Genomic DNA, 18,246 nt, shown 5'->3' with positions numbered 1-18,246 from the left:
CCCTGGGGATCCACGGGGAATGCAGAGATCCACCCGCAGGGAATGGGGATCCATGGGGAATGCAGAGATCCACCCGCAGGGAATGGGGATCCATGGGGAATGCAGAGATCCACCCGCAGGGAATGGGGATACACGGGGAATGCAGAGATCCACCTGCAGGGAATGGGGATCCACGGGGAATGCAGAGATCCACCTGCAGGGAATGGGGATCCACGGGGAATGCAGAGATCCACCCGCAGGGAATGGGGATCCATGGGGAATGCAGAGATCCACCCGCAGGGAATGGGGATACACGGGGAATGCAGAGATCCACCTGCAGGGAATGGGGATCCACGGGGAATGCAGAGATCCACCTGCAGGGAATGGGGATCCATGGGGAATGCAGAGATCCACCCGGAGCCCCTGGGGATCCACGGGGAATGCAGAGATCCACCCGTAGGGAATGGGGATCCATGGGGAATGCAGAGATCCACCTGCAGGGAATGGGGATCCACGGGGAATGCAGAGATCCACCCGCAGCCCCTGGGGATTCATGGGGAATGCAGAGATCCACCCGCAGGGAATGGGTATCCATGGGGAATGCAGAGATCCACCTGCAGGGAATGGGGATCCACGGGGAATGCAGAGATCCACCCACAGCCCCTGGGGATCCACGGGGAATGCAGAGATCCACCCGCAGGGAATGGGGATCCAGGGGAAATGCAGAGATCCACCTGCAGGGAATGGGGATCCATGGGGAATGCAGAGATCCACCTGCAGCCCCTGGGGGAGGTGCCCTCAGCAGAGTGGGAGAGCCTGGAGGAGGCTCTGCTCCAGTGGGAGGCCTGGTGGAGAGAGAGGGCCCAGCTTCCAGGCTGGAGCAGCCTGGCCTTGGAGCACTGCACCCTGTGGGAAGAGAGACCCACGGCACAGTGGCTTGGGAGGACTGTGTGCCCGTGGGAGGGACTCATGTTTGGGAGGATTGCTGCTCATGAGATTGGAATCATGTTGGAGAAGTTCACAGAGAACTGTCTCCTGTGGGAGGGACCCCATGATCTGACAGGGGAAGGATTCCTCTCCTGGAGCAGCAGAAGAAAACGTCAGGTAATGAACTGAGCAAAACCCCCATGCCCTGTCTCCCTGTACTGTAGGTGGCAAGGAGAGAGGGGCGGGGGGAAGAAAAGGTGTTTTTAAGGGCTTATTTTACTTCTCATTATCTTTCTCTAATTTTTTTAGTAATAAATTCAAATGACTTTTTTAACTCTAAATTCAGCCTGTTTTGCCCTTGGAATGTTTTTTTCCTGGAATTTATCTCAGCTGATGAAGCCTTCATTAAATTTCTCTCTCCTCTGCCCAGCTGTGGCAGGAGAGGGTGAGTGCCACAGAGGGTGAGTGACACCAGCCTTTGGCCAGTGTCAAACCTCAACAACTAGCTAAAAACAAAACCCAGAAGTTTATTGTTTTAGATGATATACCAGCCTTTAAACAGTTTTTCCCCCGGTTCATGATTGATACAGGTAAACTGTATTCCTTTTGTGCACCTCACATGAAGATTTAATTATAATTTTTGCAAGTTTTTCTATAGTATATGAATTTTGAAATTTGACTGCACAGATAATTCATTAACCTTGCATTTCTGTATCAGATACTGACTTGCCTTTGAGATCAGATGCTCTTGCCTTTGAGAAATGCTTCCTGCTCATTTTCAGCTTCTGCTATACATTTTAATTTTAGGTTATGGCAATTAATGGATTATTCTGTGTGTAATGAGTACATGATACACCAAATACCAGCAGATTAAAGATTTTCCTATGCTAATTTATGTCCTGCTAAGAATCTGTTCAGATTGTGTTCATAAGAACAGACTTTTGTCTGTATGTGTACTATTGTGTACAGCTAAATATTTTTGAGCGGAAGCCAGTGGACTTTTGTAGTGAGGGTGATGGTGACAGGATGGTGCAGGAGAAAAACAGGAAACAAGGCACTTTAAGTTACATGTAAACTTTTGGATGGCTGGTGGAAGATGATAAAGTTTTAGGAAGTAGACCTCCTAAATTTTACTCCATGCAATCTTATCTAGGAGAAAAGTGTAACAGTGTTTCAGTGCTTCTTTTTCTAGCGTTTTTGTATTTTGTTTTTTTCCTTCTGTCTGGAGGAAAAAGTAGCCTAAAATCCACTTTAAAAGTATAAGGGTTAAAAATAGACCAAAAAAGGTACAGACTGTCACTTCTGTGATCTGTAAGTTGCTCAGAATCTTCATGCAGACTTTGGAATGAGAGTTGCATTTGATTGTTGGAAGTTGAGACAGAATTCAATTTATGCCACCCATAAATGTCTTAATTGAAGGTTTAAACCTCCATATTGAAGGTTATACTCCTCTATTGATGTATGCAAACAGCTTGTTCAATTCCAGTAATGTCCAGAACACAGGTGTTTTTGGGAGAATATCTTCTATTTAAAGGGAGAATATTTATCTTCTCCTTATCAAATAGAGAAATATAGTTCAATGTAATCAAAACTTTCTATGGGATTTGCCATTAAGCTTTTTGCTGTATATAACTTTATGTTCCTTATACAGCAGTCATGGCAGCTTCGAGAATTTAAAATTAATCTTTTGCTCTTTTGCTTTTATACTTTTTCTCAAAGTCAAAAAGTACTTTTGTAAACATTTGTAGTATTTCCTTTTTTAAGCTTGTTTGTGTTCTGCAGAACAAATATGTTGTCCAGGGAAAGCAGTGTTTCAAACAGGAAAAAATATTGTAGGAATATCTCTTTCATTGCTACATCTTCACAGCATGGACATACTTGGACAAGTTCCTTTCCAGTTTGTCCCTTCTTTGTTAGAGCACAACAGGATGGCTGCTTTGACAATTAACTACTTCAAATCTCTGCAGAATGCTTAGCAACAGAAGTTTGGAATTCTGTGGTGCTGCATTAGGCTGCTAAGTTAAAATATGTCTGCAGAAAGGCAGTGATAGCAGCAGCTCTCATCACAATCTCATTGCTGCATGACATTGTCCGAATCTGAAAATGAGCTTGTGCATTTTGGTGAATCATGTAAACTTCAGAACTGACCTGCTGTGAGAGTCTGTCTGAAATATCCCTTATCTGCTTCATGATTGTCATTTGGGTACCACTGAAGAGAAGACCCCCCCCCCCGTCTGAAAATCTCTGGCTCTGAAGGAGAAAGTCACATGCCAAAGGCCCCAAGACCTGAGCACAGTGCTAAGTTATTGTTTTCACAGGTGTTGTTTGCTGTATGCTACACTGAGCCCAATGAGAAGAAGAAGGGGGCACTGTAGTTGAAGGCCCTTTTTGCAACAATGGCCTTGGGAGCTGTCCCACCTCTCGGCCTGGCTGGACTTCTCCTGAGTTTTGGGTGGTCTCCCACAGAAGACTCTCACCTGTTTTACAACCACCATGACAGACAGACTGAGATGTAAGAAGTCTCTCCATCAAGGACTGAGACTGAAACCCCAACCCAGGGGAGGTGTGTGGGGGAGGCAAGCTGACCAAAGCGAGATGTTTGCCTGCAGATTGTGACCACTGGACAAAGAAAACAATGGCTCTCGTTTACCACTGAGAGCATGGACTACCTGTTACATGTGTTCCTTATTGTATCTATTCCCCCTCCTCACAATTTTCAATAGAATTATCATAATAAAAACCTCCGAGTTAGCTAGAGATTTTGAGATCTCCCCAACATAACAGGCGGATCCTCAACTGGACTGGACCAAAGGACTTCATCTCTACGTTTGGTAGCTATATCCCCCTCTTTCTCTCTGTCTCTTTCTCTCCCTTAATCTCTCTATCACATTTTGCTGTGGTCATTCAATAAAGGTGCATTTGTTTTGATTATTACTGCAAATCCCCTGTGCCGTGTTGGTTCTTTTTGCACCCTGAGATCAATCCACCAACCATCAAGAACCCCATTCATAAGGATGGACCGTGACACCTGCAGGAGCACTTTCCTTGTTAGCTGGTGTGACAAGTTAGTGACTAATGCATGGTAATAGACAAAATCCTTCACTGAAATAAGGCAGTCAAGTTAAAATAATTTTGCCTGCTACTGCGAGGCAATGGGGGAACATTTTCTTTTACCGAAGGTTTAACGATACATTCTCTCACGTTAAGTGCATCCTGCTCGTTGTGCCAGAGGAACAGGGAGCTCCATAGGAGCCGAGCAGTGGCTGCCTCTAGTTCTCCAGAAGGTGGTAGCATTGCTCTGTGCTAGTGCAGAGCATCTGCATCCCGCTCTGTTCCTTCCAGGCCTTTATTCACCAGCACCTTTTTCATGCTCAGAAGCCATGCTTCTGTAGTATATTTTATATTTAAATAATTAGAAGATTATTTGTAAATTCAGGTTTGATGCCTGTTTGGTTTTTTTAATGCTTTAGAAGTGTGTTTTTTATTTTGTTGCTTTCTAAGTCAATCTGCAGGTATTTTGCTCCTCAGTACTGAAACAATGAATGCAAAATGCACACAAAATAGATCTAGAAAATGCAAAGCCACAGATCCACAGCAGAAACAGTCTTGGAGGACCTTCTGCTTGAATTTAGGCTCCAAAGATGTATTACCCTATTCTGAAAGTGAAAAAGTGAACTGATTTTAAGATGCACTACACAGTACATCTTCAGCCCTGGGAGTTGTGTGCAGGGGAACCCAGGACTGTGGAAAGACTGGCAAGGCTGGAGTAATGGATCTTGGTCTGGCATGGAGGAAAGCTGGTATCCTGTCCTTGTGGCTGTGACAATGAGAAAGCTCAGCCTGTTGCTCAGCCCCTAAAATCCAGGGTGGTGAGGCTGCTTTCTGGTTTGATTCCTACGCTCTGATTTATCAGTGGCAGAGGATTGTACCTGACTGACAGTTCTGACAGCAGCAGATTTTTAAATAGTAGAAGGCTTTCCCAGTGGAGCAAGCTGCAGCACAAAAAATGCTTGTTTTCCTTCTATGTTTCCTTAAACCTCACAAATCTGGTAATAAGCCTGATGTTTCCTCACATGGAAGGATTAAAATAAAAATTATTTATTGTTTTTATGAGGAAATCCATAATGAAGTTAACAATATGAATGAAAAATGATATTTCAAGAGAAGAAAAAAAAAACTTTAAAAGAGGAAAATCAGTACTCCCTCAATACAATCAACACTTACTATATTATGAAGTAATCTCTATACCTAAGAATAAGAGAAACAAGTTCAAAGCCAGTTACCTTGATTGATGAGGAATATATAAGGAAGCAGAGCTCCAAGTGGCCTTTTGAAATGTGGAATTTAAAAATAGAACACTACAAAAGGCTCTCAGTTGTTATTATGAGCACAATTTATAAATGAAATAACTGTATTTTAGATTCCTGTGCACTATATATTTGGACAAATATTAACAGAAATATTTGGGCTAATATAATATAATATAATATAATATAATATAATATAATATAATATAATATAATATAATATAATATTTGGGCAAATATTAACATATTATCATTTAAAAAATAAATGATCCTTGTCCTTAAGGGCCTTAAGGTTTCTCTAGGAGCAGGTGGGAGGTTCCCTGTAGGATGGTGAGAAAGGACAAATTGTAGGAATGGGTGGGGAAGGAGATCACTTCTAGCTTGGAGCAGAACCCACCTGCCTTGTGTTTGTATTCAGTGTGATTCAGCTGTGTGAAAGCAGCTGCAGGCCACTGCAATGATGATGGAAGGCACTGGATTTGTAGAAATGTTAGTGGTGGCATAATAGTGGACTTCAGGGCACTGGGTTTTATGAAGAAGCTGTAGAGTCTGGCTTCTGCTTCTCTGCAAAAAGCCAGCCCTTCTAGCAATTTACCATAGTGCCTCATAGGAAAGAAATTCCCATATCTGCACAGAAAGAGATCAACTGAACTCAAGAATAATCCCAGTTCAGTTACAAGACAAGGTTAATAATCTGTTAAACAAAAGTTTCTTGATAGCCTGATTTGCAAGGATTTTTAATAGCTTGCTATTTAACACTATGAGTTTCTGTATTTCTTGAAACTTAGCCTAGGTGCTTAGTATATAGGGGATTGCTTCGGCACATACACTTTACCCCACAATTAATAAATTAAATAATTGATCCATCTGTAAATGCTGTCTTCTGGGCTGTGTATCTGCAATAGCTGCAAACATCACTTTTCCACCAATCTCTGTGGTTTAAACTGGAAAATATGCCCAGTTTCCAACTTTTGACTACAAAAGAGCAACAGCCATGAGGATGTGTATGCCTGACACCTCTTTAAAATGTAACCCCACTTCTTTTCCCTGGGGTCTTTATTCTCTTAAAGTGTTAATAAAGCTATTGCACTGTCCTGGTTTAGGGCAAATTTGAGAGAAAACCTCTAAAGGGGTTTCTCTAGAAAGCAGATTCAAGCAGCCCCTTCCCCAACTGGTTTGGGAAAAGATTTTCTTCTGTCCCTCACCCTCACTCTTGGAACCAGTCTTAAAGGTGCAAAACTTATTTCTGGGCTAAACAGATGGGTGGGGATGCAATTCAGCATCATAAAGTCACCTTAGGACATTAAACTTCATAAATGTTCTATCAGTTGTTGAAGTATATGCCAAATTTTCTCAGTTTTTGTTCTCTTCTCCTTGTTTTACTGTTTCCTTGCAGCATGGTTCAGTGGAAGCAGAGTCTTGTGTCTTCTGTCTAATGGGACAGCCCACAAATAAAAATTTAAAGACCTCAGGGGAGCTAGACTGGGCTGTGTTATTTTTCTACATCATGTTTTTCCAAGGAAGTTTCAAATCCACTTGCTGAGTCTTGCCTTCCTAGCAGACCCCTACTACTTTCAAGACTTTAATATTCAAACAAATTCTCTCTAAATCATCTTTCTTTGCAGAAAGAGATGTAATAAATCATAAACATGGGAGTCAGGTGATGTAGAAACCTATTTGGCAATAGTAGTAGTTGCTTTTTTCTTACTAATGACTTTCTGACAAGCTTTTTGTTTGATATGTTTCTGTTATCTGCTAAAGTTAGAATGGAAAATCAGACCAAGGCAAATTCCTAATGCATGCAGATCTATAGGTATCAATTAAACTTCAAAATTTCCAAGGCAAATTGTCTTCAAAGAAATTCAGGCCTCTTCCTGTCCTTGCCCAGTGGATTCCGAATGCTGCCGAATGCTCCTCTGAATGACTCCTGAATTTCTTTTTTCCAAAGCCTTGAAGCTGATTTTCCTCTAGATGGCAGGACCACTTTAGGCTTCATAGCAGTCACTGAGTTATTGCTGGCCCTGGTCCCCAAGGTGGTTCTGCTAACATAGTGGCTGGGAGAACTTTATATATGGTGAATAACTGCAGAGAGGTAGGTGAGGAACAGCTTCTGAGCACTTCCTGAGTGATACATCTGCTCCTCTGACATTCACCTGCATCCCTGAGCTACTCTTTAGTGCTGTTATTTGCCATGGAAGAATATACTATATATTGATATAGTATATCAATACATTAAGCTTCTCCCTTATGAGTTCATAGGGCACAAAAAGCAAGTTTCATGTGAAATAAAAATGAAATCTCTACTGCAATCTCTGTGCATTTCAAGAAGTACAGGCTACATCAAGGTATTTTATCAGTCAGTGGTGCTTTTCTCATGAGTGAAACAGCAATGGTTGTGTGTTGTTGGCATATCAAGTCACATTCCCAGTGTTTGCTTATTTTTTTCTACAATAGCAATTCCACACAAGCAGGATCAAAATAATTTCTCTGACATCACCACTTCCTTTTTATACAGTAATAAAGGCTTTCTTCTGCCTTTTGTAGAAATAATTAATCTCTTTAAACAACCTAGGGTTTCTTTCATGAAAGTGGGATTTAAATATTTTGGCATTTAACACCAGTTAAAGGAATTTAATAAAAAAGCTATAATTTAATTTTCCTTTCATGAAGGGTTATTCTCTGTATATAAAAAAGTGACAAACAGAATCTTCCTCTCTGAGACACTCTTTGAGTTATAAAAAATGTAGGAAGATGCAGCAAATTGGTTGAGGGCAGTAAGTACTGTAGCATCCCCACTTTTATAACTAAAGGAGTCTTGGTTACTGTAAGGAGGTTTCTCCTTGTAAGGAGGTTTTTCAAACAATGTTAGTGTACTTCAGGTTGTACCAAAAATGATTGCCACTATAGTCTGTTGTGAAAAACAGGATGAAGTCAAGAATTCAGTAAAGCAATCTGTGAAAGCAGCACAGGAGTGCCAAAGTGATTTTGTTAATATGCTCTTAATAGGCATGAGATGCTCTGAAATGATTCCAAAGTTATCCAGGAATTTAAAATCTGCTTTGATTATGCTCATGTATTTATATTATATTTGGATCAAATGATGAACTCATTTGTAGTTGATAATTTACTACCCTTACTAGAATGAAATCAGTGTTAATTCTCCTGAAAACTGGGACAGGAAGGAATAATTTTCTGCTTGCTTCCATTTAGCACAAGTTTGAAAAGGGGGTTTTGTGGAAGTAGATAACCTTTTTCATCAGAGATAAATATTTGAAAAAAATCAGTTTTCCCTTTCCTGACACTAAGAAGTCTATAAAGCTTAGTAATTCTTAGGTCTGCATAACTTATAGCTCAGCATACTGCTAAAAACTTTCCTGAATCTTAAATTTATAGATATTTCCTGACAATACAAATTGAAAACGTTGTTTCCAGTTTTAATGTAAACACTCTCATGGTATCTTAAAAAACAACGCCACGGCTTTATGAAGCTAATTTTTCCTGTCAACACAGAAAGAAACATCTGTTGCTTCCATAATATAAAATTGATAGAAACAATTTCTAAAAATTGTTTCTGAATACTTTGTTGCAGTAGCTTCCAAGAGTTGATCTAATGAGATCTAAGTGGTCAGTAGAACATATCATTGAATAAGTGTGTTAATAATGTTTGATTTTGTAAATTGATTAATACAAGCATGATGGTGATGAAGATTATTATGTGAAAGAAGAAAATTTCAGAACTATTATATCCATACTTGAAGTTGCATTAAGCAAAGCTTTTCTGACATCCCCATTCTTTAAATGAAATATGTTAGAAACAGATCAATGTGATACGTTTCTTATAAAATCTTTTTAAGTATTTTAAATGGTTACAAATAATGTCCCAGGGTTCCTCATTTACATGACACTATATAATATACTAAATTTTAGAGTCTTATGATGGATTTCTTTTCAGAAGCCAGGAAATACACTTTGTTAGACATCTGAAAACCTTGAGTAGTTTTACTAAATATGTTGGGGAAAGACCAATATGCTGTTTTCCCTGGGGGAAAAAATTAATGTATTTGAACTTGGAAAACTTGCAGAAAATAAGGGCTTAGTTAAACCAATTTCAATTCCTATTATTCAAAACAAGCTATATTCGAGAATTTAATGAATACAGAAGTCAAGTATAAAGACATTTAAGAGATGTGTACTACAGTGCTGCTGTAGAAGAATACAATATTCTTGAGTCCTTCACTTGCATAATATGACTTAAAAATAGGACCAAAACTACAAAAATGACAATTTCAGTATTTTTATTTACCTCTTAAATGGTGAAAAAATAAATGGCATACTGTAGCTATTAAATTTCTGATAAAGTTTATGTGAAAATTTACAGTTGTAACAGAAAGAAACAAGTATGGTTTAGATTACAGTTGAGTCACTAAGGCTTTTTTAATAAAAAAAATAGCTAAATTTTCTTTCAAGAATGGTCCTGGAGTGGTTCTATTTCTTTCTAGAAATGCAAGAAAGCTTACTTTGTCTGTTAAAACCAAAATTTTTTAATCAATACAAGAATGAGTGGGCAAGGAGGAAAGAAACTTCCCTGAGTTTAACTCCTCTGTCTGAACGGTACTTAAAAGGACATGGAAAGAAAAGCAAAGGTAAACTAAGTTCCTTGCTTCTTTAAGGTATTAGCTGTTCTTTTGCTAGGTAATTGTTACTAAATGAACATTTTGTCTGCAAGAATGGTATTTTCAATTTAAACAGCACTGGCAGGATTTGTTTCCAGCTGTTCTATTTAGAAATTGCTTCTTGTAGACAGTGTACCTTATCAATGTTGGGAGCTTTGAACATGCAAAGAGCCTTGCAAGTGTAAAGCAGTGACAAAAGGTCTGCAAGTCACAATTTTATGTTATAAAATGTTGTAATTTTGTTTCTTCAGATGATGACTTCATAAAGGAAAAGAGGTTCCAAACTGGATCTGAAAACTGCACATCCAGCTTTCTCTGAAGCTTGCCAAAGAGACTATCAGAAATGCCAGAATAGTATATTTTCTGAAGTTTTAAGAAGTCCATTACTTATTCAAAGCACCTGAGACCATCCTGTCTTGCTTTGCTTGTGACTGGCATCTCACCAGCAGGCTGGAGGGGACATGGAGGAACTCTGTCCTGCTGACACTTCTATTCATGGCACTTATGTCTCTGTTAAATGCCAGCTGAGTGTCACTGCTGCTCACCAGCCAAGACAGCAGAATAAGGGAAAACCTCTGTCCCCAGGATGCAGCAGGAAGGGCAGACTGGTTCCCAGCTCTGATTGATTAACACCTTGTCACAAGTCATGCTGTGTGTGCCTTTGGCACCAGGAGTTACAGGATGTGCTGAGTCTACTCACTGCGGATGCACCAGGCTGTACCTCAGTGAGACTAATCACATCTTGTGAGGCTTCTTGCATACCTGTTTGCTAAGGTTTTGTTCAGGTAGGATTTTCCTTCCCATTTATCCTCCACCCAGACCCCCACATGTCAGTAAAGACTTCAAGCTGCTACCTAGATTCAGTTTCTTATATGGAATCTGAGGCCTCATCATATGCTAGAGGTGACAGAGCTGTGTCCTGTTATTTTTCCAAGTTGAAGCAAGGGACAACATCCAGGTCCTGGCATTGCTCCAGCGTTCAAAATTGTTGCAGACATCTTTTATGAAAAATCCTTTCCTTAGGATTTTTCCTCCTGAGAAGCTGAGAGGCCTCAGGAACAAAATGTAAACATTGATTATCTGCTGCTCTGGAATGCAACAGGTGGGTCTGTGATTGGTCTCATAGGGTTGTTTCTAATTAATGGCCAATCAAGTCAGCTGGTTCGGACAGAGAGTCCGAGCCACAAACCTTTGTTATCATTCCTGCCTATTCTATTCTTAGCTAGCCTTCTGATGAAACCTTTTCTTCTATTCTTTTAGTATAGTTTTAATGTAATGTATATGATAAAATAATAAATCAAGCCTTCTGAAACATGGAGTCAGATCCTCATCTCTTCCCTCATCCTTAGACTCCTGTGAACACCATCATACAAAGTCTTTGCCAAAATAGGATAATATCAGTAGGAGAGTTGAAACAGCCTAAAAACTTCACCTGTTCTTTTGGAGGAAAGTGGTGTAGAAGAGGGAGATGAGAAAGAGATTGCTGTGGTGGGCTTCTCTGGCAGAAGCAAATAATTGAAACAAGATCCTGTTAATGAAGGTGTGTGTTTTCCAGTTGATCAGAAGTTGATCATTAAAAAAATGTTGTGTTCTGACAGTGAAATTGAATTAATTTTAGATTTGGAAGTATATTGGAAACCTCTAATTTATTTTTTTTTTGTCTCCCAAGATCATGGTATTCCAACAAATTTGAGTAAAATAAAACCTGTTTTAAAAAATGAAATCCTGCTTTCAGCTTGATAAATTAACACTGTAAAGGTAATGAAAAAAGAAGATTAATGTTATCTACTTCTAGCTTAAATACTTTTGTTCTTGTTCTTACCTAGCCTCTGAAAAAGGCAGAAAAGAGTGATGCAAGCCTCCTCTTTAGCTGCTCTAAACAGTTATCTAAAGCCTCTGAAAATTAATTCTAAACTGTGCCTTAATGTGTCATGACATGCAATGCCTTGTCTAATAATTCTACTGAAACAAAATCTGGTTCTTGCATTTATACAGCCTTCAGTGTCCAGTTGGTTTGATGTCAGCTGAAGGCACTCATGGTGATATATGGGAATTGATTGTTGCTAGGCTCTTGCAGGCCTTCTTCTTTAGAAACAGTTTTGGCAACTTTGGGAAAAACAGGAATACTCAGTTTTAATATGTCTGTTAAAAAGATGAAGGCAAAACATTTTCAGGGAGGTAGTAATGTGAATTCTAATCCATTCAAAAGGTTTAGGGTGTTCTGAGTTCTTGGAGAAAGTATATCCTTGAAGGCAAGGAGAGAATTAAGTCTTTTGAGAGGAATTAATTTCAAAGTTAATTTTAAATTTCTCTTTACATCCTGATGCCTATGGCTGAGTGCATTTTTTGTGTTATAGGAATGTCATAATTTTGAATATCATATAAATTATTCAATATAATCCTGGATTTAAGAAGCCTCCAACTATTAATATAAGAGACTTTAAAGTATTTCAGAACACAAAAACTAAGTTGGGAGCACAGTAGCTTCTAGACTCTTTAAATGGTCACCGACTTCAGTATGCTGAGTAAAACTTTTAAAAAGTTATTATATCCTGCATGCTAGAAAAGTTAAATATAGTTGTATGGTAAACACAAATATACTATGCAATCCTCTAATAAAGAAACAAACATGTGGGGCTCTAGATTAGAAGTTGCCAGTTTCTTCCTGTCAGTAGTGACTGTATGCCAAATTCTGCCTGAGTTGTGCAGTGAAAATCAAACTGAACTTTGAAATTTGCATTTCAGTTTCAGAGTGTGAAAAATGCATGTATTTTATGATTGGCTTTTCACAAATATTAAAATGAATATTATATGTGTTGTGTTAGAAAGTAACGCTGTATGAATTCTTTTAAGTACTGTGTTAAATATACTTTTAGGTTATAAAAAAATGTTAAAGTAGAAACGATGCTATATAGAACACTTTTTTTCTAAAGAAAGGACTCATAGTGAGATAGCAGCCACAGGACACCTAAATCTTTCAGAGAAAAAGAATTTATTGCCCTCTTATCAGAAGAAATGAGCTTCTTCCTGCCTTGAAGGCGCTGTTAGGATTTGGAGGAAGAAGTTAATGATGACCAGACAGAGTCCTGTATTTGAATGGAATTTATGCATCATGTATGAAGTGTATGAATATGCAACAGGCTATTGTTTTTAAGGGTTAATCCTTTGTTAACGTGTGTCCTTTTTCGGGCTCGTGCTGCCCAGAAAAAGGTACCCGGATGTCCGTAACTCTTTTTTTCTATTGTCTCATATTGTCCTAATTCAATTTGTCCAAATTGTTATTACTCTAATTGTATTACTATTTTCATAACCATTTTATTACTATTAAACTTTTAAAATTTTAAAAACAAGTGATTGGCATTTTTCAGACAGGGGAACTTGGAGCCAGTCTTGCTAGAATTATCACTGTTCCTATGTGTAACACTGTGGTGAAGAATGCTGTCGATAGTATGAAGTTTGGCATCAAAAACTAGTAATTTGACTTCCTAGTTACCTGCTAAAAATCTTGTTAAAAATGCATCATAACAGAAAGCCAACAATGACTATGAGCATGTGTGGAAGCTCTTAAGTAAAACTTCAAAAAATCTTCACAGTTATTTGTACTCTGTGAACTTGTCCTTCCTTTTAAATAGATACCTCTTACTTTTTTTCCTTGACAATATGGGGTTTTTATGGTTTTCAACATCTTTAGTCTTTTTTTTGTTTTTAATATCTCTGTTTTCTGCACCCCTATTTTGATTGTCTTTGCCCACTTGTTTTAAAAATGGTTTGGTTTTATATATATATATATATATATGTGTATATATATCTAGCACTGAGTTTTTAAAGAGTAGGAGCTTATTTCTGCAGACAAATCAGGTAATATTTTAAGCTTATTTTCAATCTTATCCATTTAAACCTGTTGCTCTGAACAGTTCTAATGAAATGCCTTGAAGATATCTTTTTTAGGAGGCTTTTGTTTTATGAATCCCTCAATTTTGGGTCTATATTCTATTTAAATAAAATAATATATCTGCTATCCAACACCATGTTATTGGCTTTTCTGAATTGCTGGCAGTTGAAAACATAGATTATTTTTTTAATGCTATTGTGAATCCCTCTCATGGTGTGAAATTTGATTTAAGCTGTAATCTTACACTGCAGATTTCCTCACAAATATTATTTCTAAGTGCCATGCGCTTTTTTTTTTTAAATTTCAAAAAGACAAGCCTTTGACAGAATGGTTCAAAATTAAGTTGTCTTCAGTAAAACACATCTTATGAACATAATACTTTCCTTTAAATAAGCATTCTATTAAATAAACATTTAACTAAAACTTACAGGAAAAATCATTCATGAGGAAACTTTTTTGGAGTAATAGTTACATCAGGGCTGAATTTTAGCATTCCTAGAATGCCATATCCTTTTCTTTGAGTGCTAACACCCTTTATCTCTGGTGTGCACAATCTTTCATTTAAGCAGAAAAGCAAATAGGTTTTCATAAAGGAATGTATTTTCACTGGAAATTTTGATTTACAAATACTGTTATATAATGTACTAAAAATATAATGGGAAATATTTGGATATAATTTGTTTTGGCAGTGAGGAATTGTTTGTGGACATAGGTTTCATATTTTGTGGGAAGTTTGGGGTAGGACGAGAAACACATGTAAATATCACACTGACCCCTAAATGATGGTCCTTGATTGAATTTATCAAAGTGAAAATATGTACTTCACAGTATTGAATGGGTGATTACATAATCTCATAGGAGCTAAAGAGAAACCTAGACTTTGTACTAAAAACCAGTCATCATCTTTCAAGGATTTCTTTATTAATAAACACAGCTCAAGGTGGTTAAAAGCTCAAACTGAATTACCCTTAAATGCAATGCAAGGTGCCAAATGACCAATAATGCACATTAATATGCTTTTCTTGAGACATTTTTCTCATCCCTTCTATTGCTGTGATTTGCTAATACACAAAGAATGAATTATGACAAAAAGTAAAATACTTAAGAGACTAAATTAAATTAATCTGTATAAAAGCTTTGAAATGATTGTATTCATCTTTAAATATATGATCAAGCTGTTACATTCTTCCTGAAAAAATTGAGCATTCTTGCACCCTCATCCAGTTTGATAGAAGACATAAGCCACAATCAGTAGTTCTGATTTTTCCAGAAATCCTCTTGGACTTGAACAGTAATAACAGCTTCAGGAAGACCAGATGCAAAAGAATGAATACAACTTGTTTGCTGAATTGCAGAACCTTTGACTGGGAAGTGTCAGCTTGCCCAGAGTGCAACTGGAAATCACAATGTAGTGAAGATGATCATTTAGCAGGAATATCTATGGTCTTAGGATAAAATACTGAAGCAAAGGTGATAAGAGGTTAGATGTGCTTTTTAGGTATTCTACTGCTTCAGAGGTGATGCATTTGAGGTGTAGATGTGTGATCAGCATATATCAAGCATGAGAATATTGAGGTAGGTCACATAGATTCTACTGAGTTGTCCTTGCCTTGTTATACATATCTGCTTCAGGCAAACTGCAGTGTGTGGGGGTATTCCAGGAAATAAGGAGCCAAAAATTGATTGTTAAAGATAGATATTATTGTTGGGTAGGTCTGACCAGCTTATCAAATGGAATTGTGAGTTCTGGGACTACAACAGTGAAAAGATTCAGCTACTGAGACCTTCACCGTCTCACTAACTGAGCTGGAGGTGTGTAGTAAGTGGAAGTCAATATTGCACAAGCTGTCAATTCAAATACAAATCACTACAAAAATTCACTTGTTTTGTCACTAGGATCTCGTTACTGATAATTTATGTTGAAAGGAGAAACAAAGAAACGAGCTGCTGTTTGCACAGACCTGCTGGAAAGCTCCACCTGCTTTTAGCAGGATGTTCTTCAGTTGTGGCCATGAGTTGCAGTCTGAGTTGTACTATATCCATCAATAGAAATTATTGCATTGAACAGGGCTGCTCTATTTGAGGAAAGGACCAGAAGGTGAAGGGACTCCTATTTCTTGTCAGTGTGCCACCATTTAACAGTTTATCAAATTTGCCTTGTTGAAAGGCTCTGAAACATTTTGAGAAGCCTTGACAATTCAGTGAATACCTCAGATCTTTTTCTCTCATATTGATAGAAATTATTGCTATGAGAAGCTGCTAGGGTCCAGAATAGCTTCTATGTCTTATTCACATTTAAAACATTAGCTGGTAATTTTCCTGCTATAACTGCACAGAAAACTTCCAGTATAAAGTTTTACACAAGTCTATTGCTTTTCTTCAGTCTTGCTCATTTAAGCTTGTAACAGATTAAAAATAGAAGTCATTAGACATTGGGCATTAAAAATGAAAACTGAAACTTCAGGTTGCCCTAAAATATTTGCCTAGTCTAATATATTCTGATATTATAACTTAATATATCAATACATGCTTTCTTCATATAGTGGGAAGTTACTTGGATCCATTTCACATCTTTTATTTACTGATGCTCTTTTGCTGTATTTAGTCAATTTACTCTTAGTTCAAAGCTGTTAGTCACATGCTTTTATATCAATGTACCTGTAAAATATGAGCTGCAATATAATCCCCGAATTATTATTATAGTAACAGTCAGTATTTTTAAACAGTTATATGAACATGTAACATCACTGTTTTTCATTTTCTTTTGAAGGATTGGGTGTTCTGGAACATGTGTTTTCTTTACAAAGTAGTAATCATATGCTTCAAAATGGAAAATAATTTAAATAGATAAATAATGCAAGAAATTTGAAAACGGGATGAATAGGAAAGCACATTCATTAGTACATTTTTGTAAGGAAAATATGTATTCTAAAGAAGTAATTCTTTGGTGTTATAGTTTGTTTTTGTCATCTGATGGATAACATGAAAACATTGAGCAGCATTTGCTGATAAGTTTATTTTGTTCTCAAGTAATTATATTTAACTGTTAAAAATATTTAAAGACATTCTTTTTTTGCTTTCCATAGATAGGAATCTTTATCTATGTAAGTGATATCTGCTCTAGCATAAAGTTATTCACATGATCATCCTTGTTCACATATTACTAGTGTATAAAAGCTCATGTCCTAAACTTTGTTTAGATGTAATTAGAACTAGCTTCTCTTTTTTATAAAAGAAAATATTGCAAATTTATATTTTTTTCCCATGTAATCACTTAGGCTGGATTTTTTGATTTATATTGCTCCTATTTTTTTCATTTTGTAAATATTCAGAGAATAGCTGTTGAAAATAACAATCCCCCTCCCTCTAGAAATCTTAAAATTTAGCAAAGGGAGCATTTTCTTTGATATATTATGCAGTTTGCTCAGGCTTGTCACATCAAAGAGAACACAAAATTAATTTACCTTAGTTTAACTCTCTTCCAATGCCCAGAGAGTAGGAAAATCAACACTGTCTGTGTATGAGAACACAGGAATTAGGCAAAGCATATATGGTGCTTTCTCCCCAGTGTCCTTCCAGTCCCCAGCTACTCACTGCTCAGGGGAGTTTTGACAGATTTCTGTGTTCAATAACCTCATCTCTATTTTTTTGTTGTTTTTCCACAGACATGATTACATAATGTTTGAAAGAAATTGATGTTTTGTCATGGGAAAGACAAATTTCTCCCTAGTTTTGTTATGGATCACATGAACTTTTTTGGTATTTCCTGATGGTTTGATTCAGTGCCTTACCTGTATGGGAAAGGAGAATATCCTACTGAGTCTCAATGTTGCTTGTGATTTTATGGACATTATTATATACAATTTCAACATAGTACTCTGTGATTAACAAAGTGATAAGTCCCTTTATTTTTTTTTCCCTTTTCAATTTTCAGTCTAACAAGCAAACACTGATAGACAAAGTTAGACATATTTGCAGATGTGTGTGGGGGTATGGAAATCTCTTTAGGCTGCTGATGTGTGCAAACTGTGTGGAAAAAAAATACATAACCTACTTTATGACTGTTTTTGTGGGAGTGTAATAGAGAATTCATGAATATTCAACTGCTTACAGTTGTAATTTTGTGTATTTTTAGACTAACATTAATGGTTTTCTATAATTAAGGAAGCAAACATGTTTGCGTGATGGTAATTCTGGGAATAAAATTAGAAGGATTTAAATTCAAGGATATTTGAGGAGTTTAAAGTCCAAAATACATATATTTTAAAGAAAGTTTCATTTAAATGGTTGTCATCATCTTTTCAGCATGATCCAGTAATTCTGTTGAAGACTAATTATGTTAATGTCCTAAAATATGCTTAGCAGCAGCAATTCAGCTCTCGCCTTTTTCTTCTCCTATTTTTCCTTGCCCCATGAGCAATCTGTGATAGTCGAGCAGTATTACACTTGACCTGAACTTGTGTTCATT

This window comes from Agelaius tricolor, unplaced genomic scaffold (genome assembly GCF_023055355.1).
Source record: "Agelaius tricolor isolate 1412-34295 unplaced genomic scaffold, bAgeTri1.0.p SCAF_47, whole genome shotgun sequence".
Taxonomy (NCBI): Eukaryota; Metazoa; Chordata; class Aves; order Passeriformes; family Icteridae; genus Agelaius; species Agelaius tricolor.
This window is presented reverse-complemented; position numbering follows the sequence as displayed.